At 39.9% G+C, this 18,141-nt stretch overlaps 1 protein-coding gene across 3 annotated transcripts in view; it reads right to left on the bottom strand.

The window, feature by feature from the left end:
* FAM53B (family with sequence similarity 53 member B) overlaps nt 1–14,694 on the bottom strand; it is a 139,202-nt gene extending 124,508 nt beyond the window's left edge. The window contains exon 1 of one of the 3 annotated variants that reach the window (XM_054035059.1): nt 14,503–14,694. The gene's annotated coding sequence lies outside the window, so the exon portion shown is untranslated. The other 2 variants (XM_054035060.1, XM_054035061.1) reach the window with 2 other exon arrangements.
* Nucleotides 14,695–18,141: the final 3,447 nt, after the last annotated feature.

The raw sequence follows: 18,141 nt of genomic DNA, 5'->3' as shown, positions 1-18,141 counted from the left end.
AGGGGGGTGAAATGATATAAAATCTGGTATTCTCATAGTATTTCAGTTCCTGGAGGGTAGAAACAGCAGGAGATTAGAACTCATATAATTCTGGACCCATAAGTGGTTCCCTGAGGGCCACAGTGGGGAACTCTTATTCACACATTCTCAAATGAGTAGGTCCATTAAACTGCTGAGATTACTCATCTGAGCAAGTATGCCCCAACACAAGTAAAGCAGTCTAATCTGCCTCTGAAGTGTTAGAAAGAGATACTGAAAAGCAAACACAAATGAACCGATATCTGCTTATATTCAGGTGAACCAAGCACCTTATTTTCAGCTTTCTTCAAATGCTGCCTCTGAGATACCGCTTAATTCCCTTCAGTGTTGAGTCATTTACAATTGCATGCACGTCCACGAAAGAGAAAATCTGCATTTTCCCATTGATGTCCCCAACAGCAAGCTGACTTTGTAGTCTTTGCTAGTGAATAATTATCTACTTATGGTATTCAGAAATAATTATTCTGAAGTCTATATTAACATCAAGTCAGAAAGAAGTTAAGGCTCAGGTTGAAGTTTATAATTAGTCCATGATTTCTCAACCTTCTTTCACACTCCAGCCTTCTCTGGGTGGCTTCTATCCCCTCTCACTTCTGAGAGGTTTTGAGGAAAGAAGACTGTGGTAGCAAGACTGTGGTGGTATGAAGTGAGGCAGCAGCTTCCACAAGTGCTTCTAGCCATCTCCTCAGACAGAACATCTGCTTCATTTCTTGCTTCCCTCCTTCCCCACTCTCTTCTGCTCCATGAAAATCAAGAAGTGAAACGGACTCCTCAGGGCTCACATATGGAGCAGAGAAATGGGAAGAACAAAAGAGAGAAGTTCCAGCCCATTTTGAGCCATGATTTTTAACTAAGGGCTCCCATGAGCCTCCTCCAGCGTAGCTCTGGTCTCACCATAGTTCTCTTCCGAAGCAACATCCTGAGAAGAACTGACCCAATGCTGAATCCTGACACCACTTCAAAGCTGAGCACAGTCCCTGTGCTATTTGGATAAACAACTGTGCCAGCTGTTTTGTCAGTGCACAACAATGAATGATTCCTCAGTGCAAACACAGAAGCTAGAAAACTCATCCCTGTTACATGGGAAAATCCATATCAACACGTTGCATGGACTAATTACAGTACTGCCAACTCCAAGCATTTGAAAATCATGAGATAGGCCACCCAAAATCATGAGATTGACTTAAAAATCATTAGATTTGTTTTTTAAATGTTGGGTTCTTTCCCTTTGTCTACTGGTTTCTGAGCCTTTAGGGAGCACTTGCTTCACATTTTCAAGCATTCCTTGGCAACCATGACTGGGTTCATAATGCATTGCTTTGCATGAGAAGCTCAGCTTTCATTTAAAATCTCTTGACTCCAGTGGCTGGGGATTTAAGAAACACACTAAACATTGCGAGAGTTGGCGGTACTGTAATTACCTAACATTACTTGATTAACATGCATCAACCCCTTTTTAGAGACAGCAACATTTGCATGTATTTCCTTCCAAAGAAAGGACAAACCAAAGGTCTATGATCAGATACTGGTAACCATTTCTTGGCTTCTTCATGGATTTAAAGAAACCCTTCCAGAATTCTGTGTGTGACTGCACTGTCCAATGCAAAAAGACTCACTTATAAGCTCTACTGGACATTTAAAACTTGGCTTCTTCTGGCCTGGTGAGGTAGTTTGTTCCATCCCTCCCATGAAATACTGGTGTTGCACTTTCACCCCATGGTACAACCCTCTTTAGGTTCTGTAGCTACTTTTGCTTTTTGATGTTAATTGATTTATGTTTCATTTTATTTTAGTCCCACTTTTACTATTATGATTCTCTCTTAAAGGGGCCTCGCTTCGCTTAGAAAAGTATGTGAGAAAGAAAAAGGAAAGTTTCTGACTCTCTTTCAAGATAATGAAAGTTGACTCAGCGCTAGTATCTCCTGGATGGGCTTTTGTTTTCTGCATATTAGAAGCCCTGTTTCTCTGAATGGGCATATTCTATGTTAGACATGTTTCCTCTTTTTAAAAAATGGGCCAGTGTAAACTAGCACAGCTCCATTGAGAGCCAGCTGGCAGCAGCTGAGGATATGTTTCAATCAATCTTCAGTCATAGAAAAAGTAAATAATATTCTGCCCTCAATAAAATCATGCAATTCTCATTAGCAACAGTAGGGATTATGTGTGCATATCAAAGGGTTCCCTAATTAGTTCTCTTGCTAGAGAGATTATCTCATTTTATAAGATACTTTATATTCAGGGCAGGGAACTTGTCTCCCTCCATATATGTAAAGCAGCATGCACACCTTTGGCGTCATATAAGTAAATAATAACACCTAGTAAAATGATGTATTTATTACAGGAAAAAGTCTATGCAAAATGCACACTGTACTGATTTTTTAACAACTGTAAATGCTGAACACTACTGAAAAAATTTGCGAAGTATTTTGAGATCCTTAAGGATGAAAACTACTTAAAAATTGTACAGATATTATTCTGAAATGTTAGAACACAAAATATGACTTTTTATCACATTAGGTGTCAAAAGTTACGTCAGGTGTAAAGGATTAATAAAGATTCCATTAAATTAAAAGCTGTTGTGTGGGTGAAACTGATGATTGGCTCATTCATGACAAACCCAATAATTTAAAACACTAGAGCTAATTCTACTCTTACATCAAACCATGCTCCATCTCTCCTACTCCAGTTTTAAACAGAGCAGAAATCCATCTACCCAGAGTCCTCTTGTTTTCTGAAAACATTTGGACTACCCATATCCAACAGAATGCCCAATTCATACTTGCAACCCGTGTAAAATGATTTCACTCTTCTCTTGAGTTCTTCCTTATTGATTAGCTTTTAGCATGTATCTGCTGCCAATTAATACATGAGAGAGTTTTCTAGTGGTCACATTTTTGTAGGTTAGACGGTCAATATGAGGAGTATGCATGGAAAAACTAACAGCACATAGTATTAAAAGAGAAGACATTGTTTTTATGCTAAAGTCAGTGTCTGCTGTCCATAGAATGGAAAATGGTAAAGTTCTTAAGAACTAAGGTGATAGGATTCTTATAAATATCAAAGAATAGATAGTTAATGTTTGTTGCTTTTAGAAGTTTGTCTGTGGGCCCAATCTTGAAGTTTTACTCAGTCACAACTTGGAGAAACCGTTGGGAAGAACTGAGTAAGGACATCAGGATTTTCCCTTGATGCACACAAGTAGACATTATGAAGTTAGTGTGGAGAATGGCTAAGTTTAATAGGCACATGATGGTGACAGAACTTCCAGGTTTCGGAGTGGTAGCCGTGTTAGTGTGCATCAGCAAAAACAACGAGAAGTCCTTGTAGCACCTTAGAGACTAACAAATTTATTTGGACATAAGCTTTTGTGGGCTAGAACTCACTTCATCAGATGCATAGAGTGGAAAATAGGGTTTCTTCAATAACTGAGAACTATTCTGTCAGTGTGACAGACTCACTTCCATTTGCAGTGCTTTGTACCATACTGAGATATCCTTAAAAAGGAATAAAGCTCAACTTAATACTCCCTAATTAGTTTGAATTTACATGCTGAAAAGTAGTGTGTTCCAGTGAAGTCAATGGGACTATGTGTAAGTGCTACTAACCACAAGTAAGGGTTGAAAAATCAGACCCGCTGTCTGTAATTTGGACTTTCAGTTCAGTTCTGACATTATTATTTTAAAATCTGTAATCTTATTGTGACTGTGAATTACAGCATTGTCACAGTACACAAGAGGCATGCACACAGCTAAAACAATAGTTTGCATATAACAAGGGTGCTAGCAAACCAATCAATCACATAAAAGAGTTTGAATTTTAAAAATGAAGTTAAAAATACTTAATTTGTCAAAACATATAAGAGTATGTATTATATTCATGGAATTTTTTGGGAAGTCTTGGGATAAATTTGTTTCCAAAGAATTCAGAGTTATTAAATTGCTCACTTCAATACATATATATAGACAAAGAGTAGATCTCCTACATGCAATTCATGTACATTCATTTAGTTTCATAGGTTTATAGCCAGAGTAGTTAATTTTTATAGAGATCTAGGACCTGCTCCATCACCCACTGAAATCAATGACAAAACTCCCTTTCACATCAGTGGAAACAGGATCGCATCTATAGTCTGAATTATTTAGCCAATGTTTAGCGTTCTAGATAGCAAGTATGAAAAATGTTTGCAATTTTACCCAGTCTCTGCCCCTCCTGACCTGTGTCCAATAATAACAATTCATCCAAAACCTCCATGGGAAAAGAAATTTTGACCAACAGCATACACAATGAGCAACAGAAACTGTGGGTGAATAAGTTTCCAAATGAACCTATCAGTAACTTTAAATCTTCTTTAAACATGATCCTTTCATTGTGCAAAACACTCTCTACTGCATTATATTTCAATTATAACACAACTGATATTTCAATAAATGGGTTATCTTTTCTAGGTTAATGGAGATGCTACAAAAGACTAATGTAGATTTTTCTTTTAATGCTTTCTGTGTCTTCCTAATTGTAATGGATTTTCAGTTCTTGCACTCGATGGTATGTTTTGACATCTATTTAATAGTATTAAAACTTGCCCCTTCAAAAATGTTATATGATATTGTTTTTTAATGGCTGTGGCAAAAAAAAAAAACATAATGGGTTTTAGTAACATACACTTAAAGTGACTTCATGACATGTATGACTATTTTCAAGCACAGAAGGCTTGATTTTGTACCTAAAACTTTACATCCATAGCACTTTGCAAAGATTGATAAGTATTATTATTCCTATTTCATAGATGAGGCAACTAAGACACAGAGGGGGAAAATGACTTGCCCATGGTCACACAGTTAGTCAATGATAAAGCTGAGACTAGAAGCCAGGTCTCTTGACCCCAAGTTCCATGCTCTAACCATTAGACAACGATGCCTCCCTATTAAAAGCTATCCTATAAAACACTACTGCTGTCTACAGGGAGAAATCTCTCTGCTCCTACCAAACCATATTAGAGAACCTCTGATTATACCAGACATATTGCCACTCAAGAAACCTTTACAGAAACAATCAGAAACAACCTGTTGGCATATGAGTGGAGTATACAATATGTGCTATGTGAAATAAATGAGATAGATACCTCAAACTTTTACCAGATTTAAAACCAGTTTTCATAATAACGTCACCATGAGGAGCATCAATGCAGAAGAACAGCAGGCCGCAACACAATTTGATATTTCAAAATAGCTAGCACGAGTGCTGATTTAAAAACTAAACTCTGAAAAATGAGTTGGACTAGTTTCATCATTTCTTCTCCACAACCTGAAACCTAAAACTAGAAATCCTAAATATAATGTAGAAGGTTGCATTGGTGATGACCAAAGAGACTCTGTGAGTGTTTCCCGTAATGTGTAAGTTAGGGTCAGTCTAAATAAATAGAACCATAGGCCTTGATCCACATGCAGAACAAAGGCAAAACATGGCCACATAACTAAGCTTCTGGAGATGTGCATTACAGACACAAAACAAAACATCTCTTAAAGTGACTTTCTGATCTTTCGGGTGAACCAGAGCTGGAACTAAGAAGTCCCAGTACCTTTCATGATAGAGACGCCCTAGTTATGGCAACTGAATTCCAACACAGAAATACTGAAAACACATCAAATGGCCACTTCAAAGCAACAGTGTTGTGATTGGTTGGCCTGTTGGATTGCTTTATATCACTCCACTGGCACAAGGGAATCCTCAGGTAGTTTAGAGTTGGCATAGCATCTCCTATAACGCCCCCTCCCCCCCCCCCTCCCCACCCACACACACATTCTGGCTACTGACTAAAGAGGCATGGCTGGGTCTCCAGTTCACCCGGCTGTTCCTCAGCTGTGGGAGTAGCTCCTTGGGGCTACTGACACCCAGCATAAATGAGAGCAGTCTGCTTTTCATTTATACTGGAGAGTGGATGGATGCCTGGAAGGCCATGGGATGAAGAAGAAGACTGAGGCAAAACACTCATTACATGCCTAGGCTCTCTTGATATCCTCCATTATTAGCTCGCCTACCTCACTAAGTAGAGGACCTACACTTTCCTTCATCTTTCTCTTGCTCCTTATGTATTTATAAAACATCTTCTTATTGCATTTTATGTCTCTTTTTAGATGTAACTCATTTTGTGCTTTAGCCTTTCTACATTTTGTCCCTACATGCTTGTGCTATTCTCTTGTACTTTTCCTTAGCATTTTGATGCTTTGATGCAAATTTAGTGCAAGGGAAAGGTACTTGAACCCCCTGTGGAGACTGAAGTCCTCCTATCTTACATCACAAGCAATTGCAAGGTTTGCTTCCCCACAGGACTCCAATAATGTGTTTTAAGTCTGACCTAGAAGGATATTATATTTAGGAGTAAAAGGATAGCTTCACCTTCACACCCAGCCAATTCTCAGCCCCTTTACTGAGACTGTCAACAAAGTTGTGGATTTATACCAGTTGTGCTTGTTTTTGTGACTGCACTCACCAAACCTCATTTCTCATCATAAAGATTCTGGTCATTTCCGATTAAGCTGGTTTTGAACTGGCAACCAAGAGAATTGGCAAATTTTTAAACTGCTATATCAACATCTGCCAAATTTCATTTCTAACAAAGCCTCATATTTGTAAAGATATGGCACAAACATAAAACTCTTTTTGTTCACTTCATTCCAGTACCTACAGCACAGTATAATTTAAAAACTGCTAAGCCTTTGGCTGCCAAAAGCAAACTTTATGGCCAACTTCAATGAAAATAGGGAATTACATAACCCAAGGGATGACTCAAATGGGCTGCACTACAGCAACACCAATCCTGCTGCTATATTTAATCTTCTGAAAGCAAAAACCATGACCAAGGTTCGCTTGGGCCCTTTTTGGTACAACGCACAAAATGAGCACAGCAGATTTTGCATTCATTATTCTAATTTTTAACCTTCAATTTAAATACAATTATTACTACAGAATTACACTGGGATGAATTTGTCCCTCTACTATTAAGAATGACTGGCATTTGTTGTGGTTTCTATACTTCTGCATTTATTAATGTCAAACAATTTCTTCCCCAGAGTGCCCTTGTGATAGCAGGCTTTTTCTTCTGCAAATCTTATTAGACAAAGGCCTGGTCTACACTGGGGTGGGGTGGAGGGACTCAATCTAAGTTACGCAACTTCAGCTACGTGAATAACGTAGCTGAAGTCGATGTACTTAGATCGACTTACCGCGGTGTCTTCACTACAGTGAGTCGATTGCTGCTGCTCCCCTGTCAACTCTGCCTGCGCCTCTCCCTGAGCTGGAGTACAGGAGTTAACGGGAGAGCGCTCGGGGATCCATTTATCACGTCTAGACTAGACACAATAAAGCGATCCCTGTTGGATCGATCGCTGCCCGCCAATCTGGCCGGTAGTGAAGACATACCCAAAGTTTAGAACCCATGAAACAACGTCTTCAAACCAATGGAAGTTCTGGGTGTGAATTCTGAGTGGGTCAAGCTCTTAATGTTCAAAACAAATTTAATGTGCTGATGACTTGCAGATGCATGCATGCAAACTCTGTATTACTGAATCCAGAGGTTCACATCAACAGGGCTGAACTTCAAAATTTAACTCTTGCTTAGAAATTTTGTCTTTCTAAAGGTGGACAACCCATAAAAGTATGAAAAAAATCAAAACAGCCTCATGATCTGTTAGCTGGTTCACTGTACCGAAGCCATGTTCTGCATTACTGGCCTAAGCAAATAGCTAGGTCAGAGTTGGCTGGGCTCTGAATTTGTAGCATAACATTGTTTTAAAACAATAAATTCCCTCATCATGCGTATATCATGCACATTACTGATATGCAAAATAAGAGAACAAAACAGAAGCTCTCGGGCATGATTCTGCTCTTCCTTACTCCAGTAAAAATCAGGAGTAACTCAATGGAAGGCAGTAAAACTTTTGCAAAACTGGTGTGAGAGGGGAATCAGCTCCAGCAACTTCAGTGGAGATATTCCTGATTCACACCAGTGTGAGCCTGGTCAAAATCAGGTCCATGCTCCACATGACATATAATGAATTCTATCATTACAGAGGTGTCCAGAGCATATGGTAAGAGGGCCATAAAAGCAGATAGGTAGATAGATGAATTAGATTTCTCTCTGAAATGTCATATCTGTCTCTCCTAGGCATTTCTAATACACACATCACTGTAGCATCTAGTCTAACAAACATGCTAGTAGGTCTGCATTCTGAATAGCACTAATTTTATAGGCCTGGAATTTGCACTCTGATAAAATTCCATTCATAATATTCATGGGGATAGTGTGCAAATCTGAATTTTCCTACATGCTAATGAAGAGCTCTGATATCTATTTGCAGCCATTCAGGTTCAGGTCTTGTTAGTGGCTGATACACTCACAATCTCACCAGAGTAGTATGGTGGAAAATTCCCTTCTCTTATGCTGATTAGTTTATATTTAGTTCTCCTGGGATCAGACACACAAGAGAGGCTGTTAGTATGATATTTCTTAAATGGCTTTGCAAGGACCTCTGCAATGCAAAACACAGGTTCCTGGTGCAGATTGCCAAGCTTGCCCAGCCATTGTCCCCAGCAGAAGAAGGAGAGAGGGAAGCCTTAAAGAAATGAAACCCCATGGTGATATGATACGAAATTCTACAAAGTGTAACCTTTGAAATGCAAAGTCCTCCAGGGCCCTTCAAATATTTGTATTTCCCCTAATCGTTTCTTCCACACACTCTTCGCCCTCCCTTCCCTGTCAGGGAAAGAGGGGTAAAAAGCAACAACACAGGTCTCTGTTCCTAAAAAAGATGCCCTTAACTCTTCAGTTTCCACTGTACAAACATCTCCTAGCTCTTTCATGCTACTGTGGCTGTCCTCCTTCTCCATTGCACCAGAAGAAACAAGACCTTGTCCTCAGTGTTTTTTCACCCTAAGATACAGAGTTGCTTTGGATGCAGGCATTTTACAAGAATGATCATTTCCTCCCTCTCACAACATGCCAAGAGGATCCCAAACCCCTAGGCTGGTTCTGTTGGCTAAACCCTTTAAATACTAGTGAACAACTTTGGCAGTTCTCACTGCTTCACCTATTTGGTCCAAATTCTGCCCTGATGTAGACTGATGTCAATCACGAAGCACTCAAATGAAGTTAATTTCACATCGGTGTGAAAGGGTGTGAATCAGAATCAGACCATTCAAATTGGTTTTGTTAGTTTGTTTTGTTTTTCTTTCTTTAACTGGGATTTTGTAGGAAAAACACAGAAAATATATTTCCTTTGTCCACTCTCAGAAATAGCTAAGGAGTGTTCTCGACAGAGTGAGGGAGAGAAACCCTGTCGAACTTTGGGACAAAGGAAAGGATGGAAGAAACAGCCTCAAAACATGTAGCAGCCTGTCACAAAATCAGAACTTGAACAGTAATATAAAATGGACACATTGTATAAAACACAGTTACACCTCTATTCATGCACTGGAAAATCCTTCTTTAAACCTGTTCTCACAAATCTATTGTAGATTGATTCTGGCAAAAGTTGTATGCCTTACTGTGCCATTTAAGTTGTTGAAATTGAATCACGACCTGTTATATTGAAAAAATACACTAAAATTATATAAATAATTACATACATAATTGTAGTGGATTGTATAATATCAGAACCCTAGCCTAAATCAATTCTGGATCTGAGTTGTACACTGCCTGCTCAGCCTACATATACTGATTCTGAGCAATAGAGGGCAGTGGATCAGATATTGATTCATTTATACTAGGGATCAGGTTCAGAGCTGGGTCAGGACTATGATTCAGGTCTAGGTTCAGATTAGATAGTGCTGCATAACTGAGATTTTCTCACAAGATATCTGCCTTATAAGATAGAAGTCTCGTGTAAGTTGTCCTCTGAAACCGGGCCTGTAACCAAACCAGAACCAGGAAATATAACCCTTCCTCTTTTAGATCTGACCTGGAAACAAAAAAATTGAATCTGGAAATTCAGAAACAAAAATTGCCTTCCCACTTTTGAAATGGAAAAGAGTGCAAGCAATTTCTGCTGCGGATCATCTCGTTCTGTGAATGTATGTAGCACAGTGTGTCTTCAGTAGCCATTCTAAAGCCAGTTTAATTTGGGGAGGGAAATTCTACCTCTGACGGTGAAAGAAAGAAAGAAACGCTTGTATGGCAGACGTTTTTTTAAAAATGGCAGCTGTTTGAAGCATGTAGTAAATGGCACTTATCATGCACCTTTGACTGCCCCCACCTGCATTCTGCCCATTAATGCAGCTACATCAGGGCTACTTCTAACATTCCAAACCTCTGAGCAGCTTCAAACAGCCTTAACAGTGCTGCTTAAAGTGGTCTGAAAAAAAGGGAGTGTGGGGGGAGAATCTATCAGAATCTAGGAGCAGCATCTTTGGTAAAACAGTGCTTAAAGTGTGCCCTTCATCCACCTAGCTCAATTTGGGAGGCCGGGGGGCTGGGTCTGCGACCCCTTGCAAATTTTCTCTCTCTCACCTACATACACACTTCACACACTGTGCCTTTATTTTAATTTTTTTATGACAAAAAAATGTTTCCCTCTTTCTCTCCAAATGTGGAATATTCCTCCCAAAAATTACAGTGGGCTCAGGCCCCACATAGGTAAATATTAGAGCTGATCAAAGCATTCAGATTTTGAAAATGTTGACAACATTTTTCATAAAGAATTTGGTTTTTTGAGCAACCCAAAAATTTTCTACAGAAATTCTATCTTAAATTTTCTGGTTTTTCAACCAGACTTAGTAAATATTTAGTCCTAGCTCAGTTGCAGTTGAAGGCACTCATTATCTTACAGGATTGGGCACTTTGTTAGTTGAGAACTATTACAGTGACACATTCTATACTCTAATACTCTGTGTATTGTTCAGAAATCATAGCTGTGCTGCTAGGAGAGGGACAGAGCTGAGCAGGCCAGGCCATGCAGATGCCATGTGCATCACTGCTGTTTAGAAAATGGCTCCTTCAAGAGAGGGATGAAGAATCTGGCTAAAAGGTGATGGAACTAAATAGGATAGAAGAAGAAAATGTAAAGCCACTCAAAGTGTTCAGTATTTTTACAAAAATGGTTATTCCAAGATAATGTTACCTTTGCCATTTGCAAGTAGCTTTTAATTTGTCAGAATATACTCTTACTGTTGTTTGAGCATTTAAAAAGAAAACATCCACATCTGGTTTGAATCTCCAGCTGAAGCTGAGTTTATCAGCATGTTATATAACAAATTATTCCTACCTTTTTTTTTATGTCACATTAGAGAGATTTTTAAGCAGATGGGTACATTTCCAAACTACAAATCCAGTTGAAGACTGCTAAAGATATATATGCTGGCTGCATGGAAAATGAATCCTTTGAACTACTCATTGTGCATGACCTTGCACTCTGTTACAAACGCCATATATATTATTTGATGTCAAGGAAATTAAATCTTTTAAGACTCCTGGGGAGAAAAGTCTTAAACAATTCAAAGAAAATGATAACCTCTCTGTAGGTATTTTGAACAATCCCATATAATTTAGTGGAGAAATGTATCCTTGCTATAGTACGTTGTAGAATGGCTAAACTACTTCAGAGATTGTAGAATAATTTCTACAGAACCCAATTAAATGTATGTAAAACCCAGATGTATTCAACTCCTTTGGACTTCTCTATAAAGGTAGTCAAATTGCTCTTCATTACTCTCTGTTGGACCGATTCACCTAATAATACTTAGATAAGCCCCTCACCCCTGGTATCAGGAAGTAAAATTCTACAATATGGCTACCAACAGGAAGAAATAATGTGAAGAAATGAGGGACTCATTGAAGGGAAAAGTTGTAAATGGCTAAAGATGGCGCTGGCAAGTGTGTCAATGCAATACGTTCAGTCAAATTCCGTCCTGCTGTGCATTTAAGTCCTGGTACAGCTAGGTGGATCAGAGTTTTGTAGCTGGTGGTTTGAACTTTCAAGTTTCAGCTGTGCTAACCATTACTCCCAGTCTGGAAGGACAATGGAATAAATTGATACATTCAGAAAAAAAATTACACAGGCAGAGCATACAAATACTAACACAAGAGAAACGGTTGTTCACTACAGCCCAAACTCTTGAAGGGTAACTCCATCCCCAACCCTCATTGACTAGGCTATATAAATTTGTCTTGAATTTGTCCGTTTTTCCTGCAACAAATGTACATTAAAGCACCTAATGGATGCCATTTTCTCAGCACATGCCAGCTTCACCATTATAGTTTGCTTGGTTCTATAGCTTGATACAGCTTCTCTATAACCAACTCTCCACTAAAGTCTCCTGAACTCAGGGCAGTCTGTATGCACCGTACCGCTGGGAGTACAAATGAAAGCACAATCTTACATCATTTCAGCAAGGATATAATATACCCATGATCCAAAAAATGGGTAGGAATACAAATATGTCAAGTATCAGAGGGATAGCCGTGTTAGTCTGGATCTGTAAAAAGCAACAGAGAGTCCTGTGGCACCTTTAAGACTAACAGATGTATTGGAGCATAAGCTTTTGTTAGTCTTAAAGGTGCCACAGGACTCTCTGTTGCTTAATACAAATATGGAGACACACACAGTTTGTTTCCATTCCCAACTTATTTTATGGTGGAAAAAGTGCACAGAGTATTAACACGTAATAACCCAGTCTCAAATCTTAGCTACACCAGGTTTGTCACAGAGTGTATTAGAATTAAGATGAAATCAGAGCCTATGACAAAATTGACAACAAATATAATAATTTCACAAGACTAGCTGTTACTTTTGTCAGCATTAGTAATGAGTTTTCACATACATGATTTTCTCGGCTAACAAGATCATATACCATATGGGCCAGTTAATGCTGCCGCCATCTATTTGCCTGCTTTAAGTAGGCTCAGCAAGAAATCAGTCTGCTATTACCAGGGAGTACAGCTATTAGCACATATGCAAGGAAGTCACATGGAACTATGCTATCGTGTTTTAATGAGGAAAAGCTATTTGAATATCTCTGTCAGCATATAGAAAACATTTGTACTGGCCTTAAGACAACCCCAAAAAAGATAAGGGAGCAATAAATCCTAACATCATATTTGACAACAGCCAACCATAGCGCTAATTTGCTTTGAATATAGGAACGTATACACCGGCTTGTACAAAAGCATTGACACACATGCACCTAAAGTTAAAATGTACAGTTTATCAGTGGTACCCTATAGTCAAAGAACATAATGTATATATAATGCTCAAGAGTATAGCCTGTAGGAGGCCGAATACCATTTATCATAGGGAGCTAAGAGCTGTTCTTTGTTCACCATCAAAGTACAGTATGTCTAAAATACACACTGAGGCATAAAGAACTAAGGAGCTGTATTTCAGCACAGCAGTGTGACGCCTGAGTGACAAGAGACACAATATCCAGTTAAAGTAGCTGCAGAAAATATTGCTGCTACAGTATTCAGTGGGCCCTACATACATATATAGAGCACTGTGGACAAATGTTATTCTGGAGTGGACTATAAAGCACTCAGGGACAACAGAACGCATGTCGGCTTTGCAAGCCTGTTTATGATCAGATTTACTTCTTTCTTTTAACCCTCAGAGAAAAGCCATCAAGCTTGGGGAATAAACTCCACTGGGACTGACAAATCAATGACGTATTACAAAAATGTGACTTTACAAGAACCTTTCAAGGACGGATCCTATCGCCATGTGCAAATGCAACGCATGCAATTTTTAACCAGCACAAACAGAAGAGCAACAAATCCAACCACGGAGGGGTCCTAAACACGCTTCCAGTTGCAACCCCCACTGGCTAGCAGCAGCCACAGCTGTCCAAAAGTAATAAACCAAAACAAAACTGCGCGGCTCAGTATCCAGCTCTCTGGGCTAAACTGCAAAGTTCAATCAACAAAAGCGCCGTCTTGTAATAATGCCGAAACTTTTGGGAAAGCTGACGCCCCCCTCCCTACCGCATCCCTCCTCTTCGCTCTGCCCTAACAACGGCTCTGTAATGACAGCCGAGAAAGATGAAGTTATAAACCGGATAAAAACGAATACCGCAGGATCAATCATCCGCTGGCTGGCTCGCTCGCTCTGCCTTTTTTCTGGATGCAAAGACCTGACTTTCAGCGGGACCCTGCTCCCTTGCTTGCTTCGTTTGGCTTCACCCGGGCACTTCCCTGTACCATCCCTTCAGCTGCAGGCGAGCCAGTCAAGCACAAAGAGAAACAAACAAACAAATTATTAAATAAATAGCCTCCACCTCAAGCCATCAGGCCAGTCTCTCTTTCTCTCTCTCTCTCTCCAAGAAGAGAATAAAAGTGTCCCAGCTCTACTATTTTACACATTGCAACAATATCTGCTCAGGGCCAGACCACTGGCAGGGGAATGGGGAAAAGGGGAGAGGAGACAAGGCGAATGCCCAGCATGTCATTAAGAAAGCGACCCATCTGGCGGGATCTCTTACTCGGTCTCTTTGTATTAAGTCCCCATCCTCCAGCACCCGGCTGTTTTGCTCCTTGGTACGGTTGGCAGCATCCGTCTCCAGAAGGAGCCCGCAAGACTCCCCTGCTGGATCTGGAGTGCTTCGTACCGATCTGCTAACAGAGAGGAAATAGGCTTGTCACTTCCTGAACTGTTTTCAACTAGTCCCTTTAAAACGCACCAAAGGGCTGGGCTGCGCTGCTGCCCTCGCCGCCTCATCAAGGTTACATTTTATTGCAATTACAGGCTGTTCATCAGTTGGCGTCAACAGCATTGTGACTTTCAGTGTCAGATGCGGGGTGGCTTGTCAGTGTCTTCAGCCTGGCTTTGGCTAGAGGGCGTTCTGCAACTTACAGCCTCAGCTCCAGGGAGTCCGGTCGGGAAATGTGCTGCACTGGGGCATCCACCCACAAAGCCAGGCAGCATGTTCCGGGGTGCAAAACTGGGCCATCGACTTGCCTCGGCTTTCTTCAAGAGGGTGGTGGCTCATTGCATTACACCAAATGTGCTGCTCGGTTCTGATTTCCCAGGGCAGCCGCAGTCCCTGGCACCCATCAGTCAAAGTTCTTTTCAGGTTCCTTCAAGGAGGAGGGGGTCGGGGGGGAGTTGTGGCTTTTCGGATCCGTGGTATTTGAGCATCCCTCCCCCCATCAGTTTAAAGTTCTGGGGAACGGGGGTGTTTTTGTTAACCTGAAGCAGCACTCATAATATGTTAGTGATGTTTTGCTGTTTGCTGTTGTCCAGCAGAACATTTTAAGTACCCGTATATAAGCTGTCTTTAGGTCGGGCAGCCAGGCTTTATTTATAGTAAACAATTCCTAATTAGAATTATCTATGGATGAGTGAATTTATGTTTTCAGGCACATTTTCGAAATTGGCATTACTTGCTCTTCTGATCTATGTTGTGTTTGCTTTATACAAGGTAATGAAATCAACTTTACATTTTACAGAGGGGTTTTTAAAGTAAAAAGTTTATATTATGAAGCACAATCCTGTTTTATTTACTCTCTTTTATCATTTAAAACTCTCTGAACCATTACACTCTGATCACTTGTGTATTCATTATATTTACTAATGCAAACAGGCCAGCCTTTTTATTTTGTCTCTTTTCTGACTGTTCATTGAGGTCTAATCAGTTAACCAGTGAAGCTTGTATCACAAGGTAAAATGAAAAAATTAAAGGCTTTGTCTGTACAATTAAGTCTTGGACTTGTGTGTGCTGGTACAATTTTAATACACCATCACCAACACATATTGGAATCTTTTTATTATTCTAGATCCATCATTCTCAGAGTATTAAGAGTTAACACTGATCTTATACTAAAGATGGGTCCCACTGATGATGCCAACAATTAGGAATAGCAAGTAATAGTAGGGAAATACCTGGGTCCACTCACTACTCCCAACAGATATTGCTGCAGGGTAATGAGATTAAGAAATTTGAGGCAACTTGATATAAACTGCTCCAGACCTTTGTTCTTTCAGTCTGCAGGATAGATGTAGTCTTTGTTACAGGAAATAGCTTTACTTATTATATTTTTAAAAATGAGTTAAAAAATAAAATAAAATCAAAAGGCAACCATATCATGCAGAAGTAAAATTAATAAATGATCAAGAATGCTGCAGAACGTACTAATACTGGTGTTCTTTAAATGTTCATTATCACCTGCAATTAAATGATTCATCTCAATCTTTGATTATTTTGAAGACTTCTGTTAACTTCCTAAATTTCCATTAGGAGGCTTAGAGTGACTCCTGCTGGCATACTCTGATCCCCTTGCAAACATTTGGCTCATCAGATCCATCCTAAATATGGTGCAGTGGGATACTATTTTTCTCCTTTGCACTGGAAAATTATTCAGGCCTTTGCTATTCCCTCTCCCCACTTCTTTTACTAAACGAAATATGTGAGTGAATTATGTGCTCCTGAAAGTGAGGCCACTGAGGGAGAGTCCTGGCACGAGGAGCCTGGTAGCACCTTAAAGACTAACAGATTTATTTGGGCATAGCTTTCATGGGTAAAAAAACCCCATTTCTTCAAATGCATGGAGTGAAAATTACAGATGCAGGCATAAATATACTGACACATGAAGAGAAGGGAGTTACCTTCCTAATGGAGGAGGAGTGTTGACAGGGCCAATTCAACCAGCGTGGATGTGGTCCACTCCCAATAATTGATGAGGAGATGTCAATACCAGACTATCACTCAGATCAGACTGTCACTCTAGCGAGCTTTCCCATACCCCTTTTGCCAACATATCTCAGTCCTAACCCCTGCTAATGTATCTCTGAATCTTCCTTGAGCAGAGACACTGACAATGCTGAATTATGTCATAGTTTTTGACATGCACAAATGGGGACTAAGATAAGAGCATATCGCTCCTTTTAAAGGTTCAGAGCAATGGTCTACTGTGCAAGGAGGGCAGGGATTAGGCTGTGGGGAGGCTGCGCAAGGGACATGCATACCCTGTATAGTCCACTTGCAGAGTTGTGTACAGGGACAGGTGGACTTGTGGCAGAAGCAGATGATCTGCTACCACAGGAGTCTTCCAGTCAACAGGCCCACTAAGAGGTTGAGTTAAAGGGCCTGGAGTAATCTCTGTGAGGCAGCACAGAAGAATTCTCACCAAGTAAGGGTAGCAGAATCTTGCCCATAGCAAATAAATGACCAGGATTTCACCTCTGGACCATCTCAGAAATATGCCACATGACATTAATACCCTGGAATGAGGATTCCAAAAAGAGAAGAAAATCTGAACGAACACTCAGAATCCCCATGGATTGGGGGTTAAGAACACTGGTTTTCCCCCTCCTTTCCCTCCATTTTTCCTCTCATTCAGTGTTTCCTTCCAGGAAGTGGTCATTGCTCAAATCCAAAGGTAGAAACACATCAGATGAAGGCAGGAGCAGAGGTTTAGAGAGGCTCAAGGATATGTCTGCTCAGATTGCTGCTTAAAATCCATCCCCAAAATACACGTTTTAACAGTAATATTTCCGCTGGTAAAAAGTGGATTGCATCTAGCATTTAGTTGGATTTCTTCCTGGGATAGAATGCAATTAAATAGTTAAGATGCATATTATGCATGAGTAACTAGGCTACATACAACAATTAAAAGAAGATGTAGGAACCATTACAAAATATACATAGAATATACTCATAAACCATGGACACGTAGATGCAAATACCACAGATATCAGTAAGGAGCGAACCCCGAGACATTTGGCATCTAAAGCATAGGGCCTATGCCTCTTGAGCTAGAGAAGAAGGTGGCTATTATCATTGCTAGGTCCAATGCCAAGAGGGATACATGATCACACACACTAAGGATATGTCTACACTTCGAGAAAAGGTGTGATAATTCACATGTTCTTAGCATGAGCTTAAGTGTTCTGCTGAATTGGGGATCAATCTAGTGTACTAAACAAACACCAAGAAAGAATATTAATTTAGTATAACAGAAGGGGGTAACTAACTACAAGTAATAGGGTGAAATTAAGAAAGGGAAACTTAGGCTGGATATCTGGGAAATTTCCCTGACAGGTAAACTCTTACAGGAAGTGGTGAAAGCTCCATTGCTTGGAACATTTAAAATTAGACAGGACAAAACATTATTAATGTGCT

Source organism: Malaclemys terrapin, chromosome 7 (genome assembly GCF_027887155.1).
Source record: "Malaclemys terrapin pileata isolate rMalTer1 chromosome 7, rMalTer1.hap1, whole genome shotgun sequence".
NCBI lineage: Eukaryota > Metazoa > Chordata > Testudines > Emydidae > Malaclemys > Malaclemys terrapin.
Note: the sequence above shows the minus strand (reverse complement) of the source record. Positions and strands in the feature narration are given on the sequence as shown.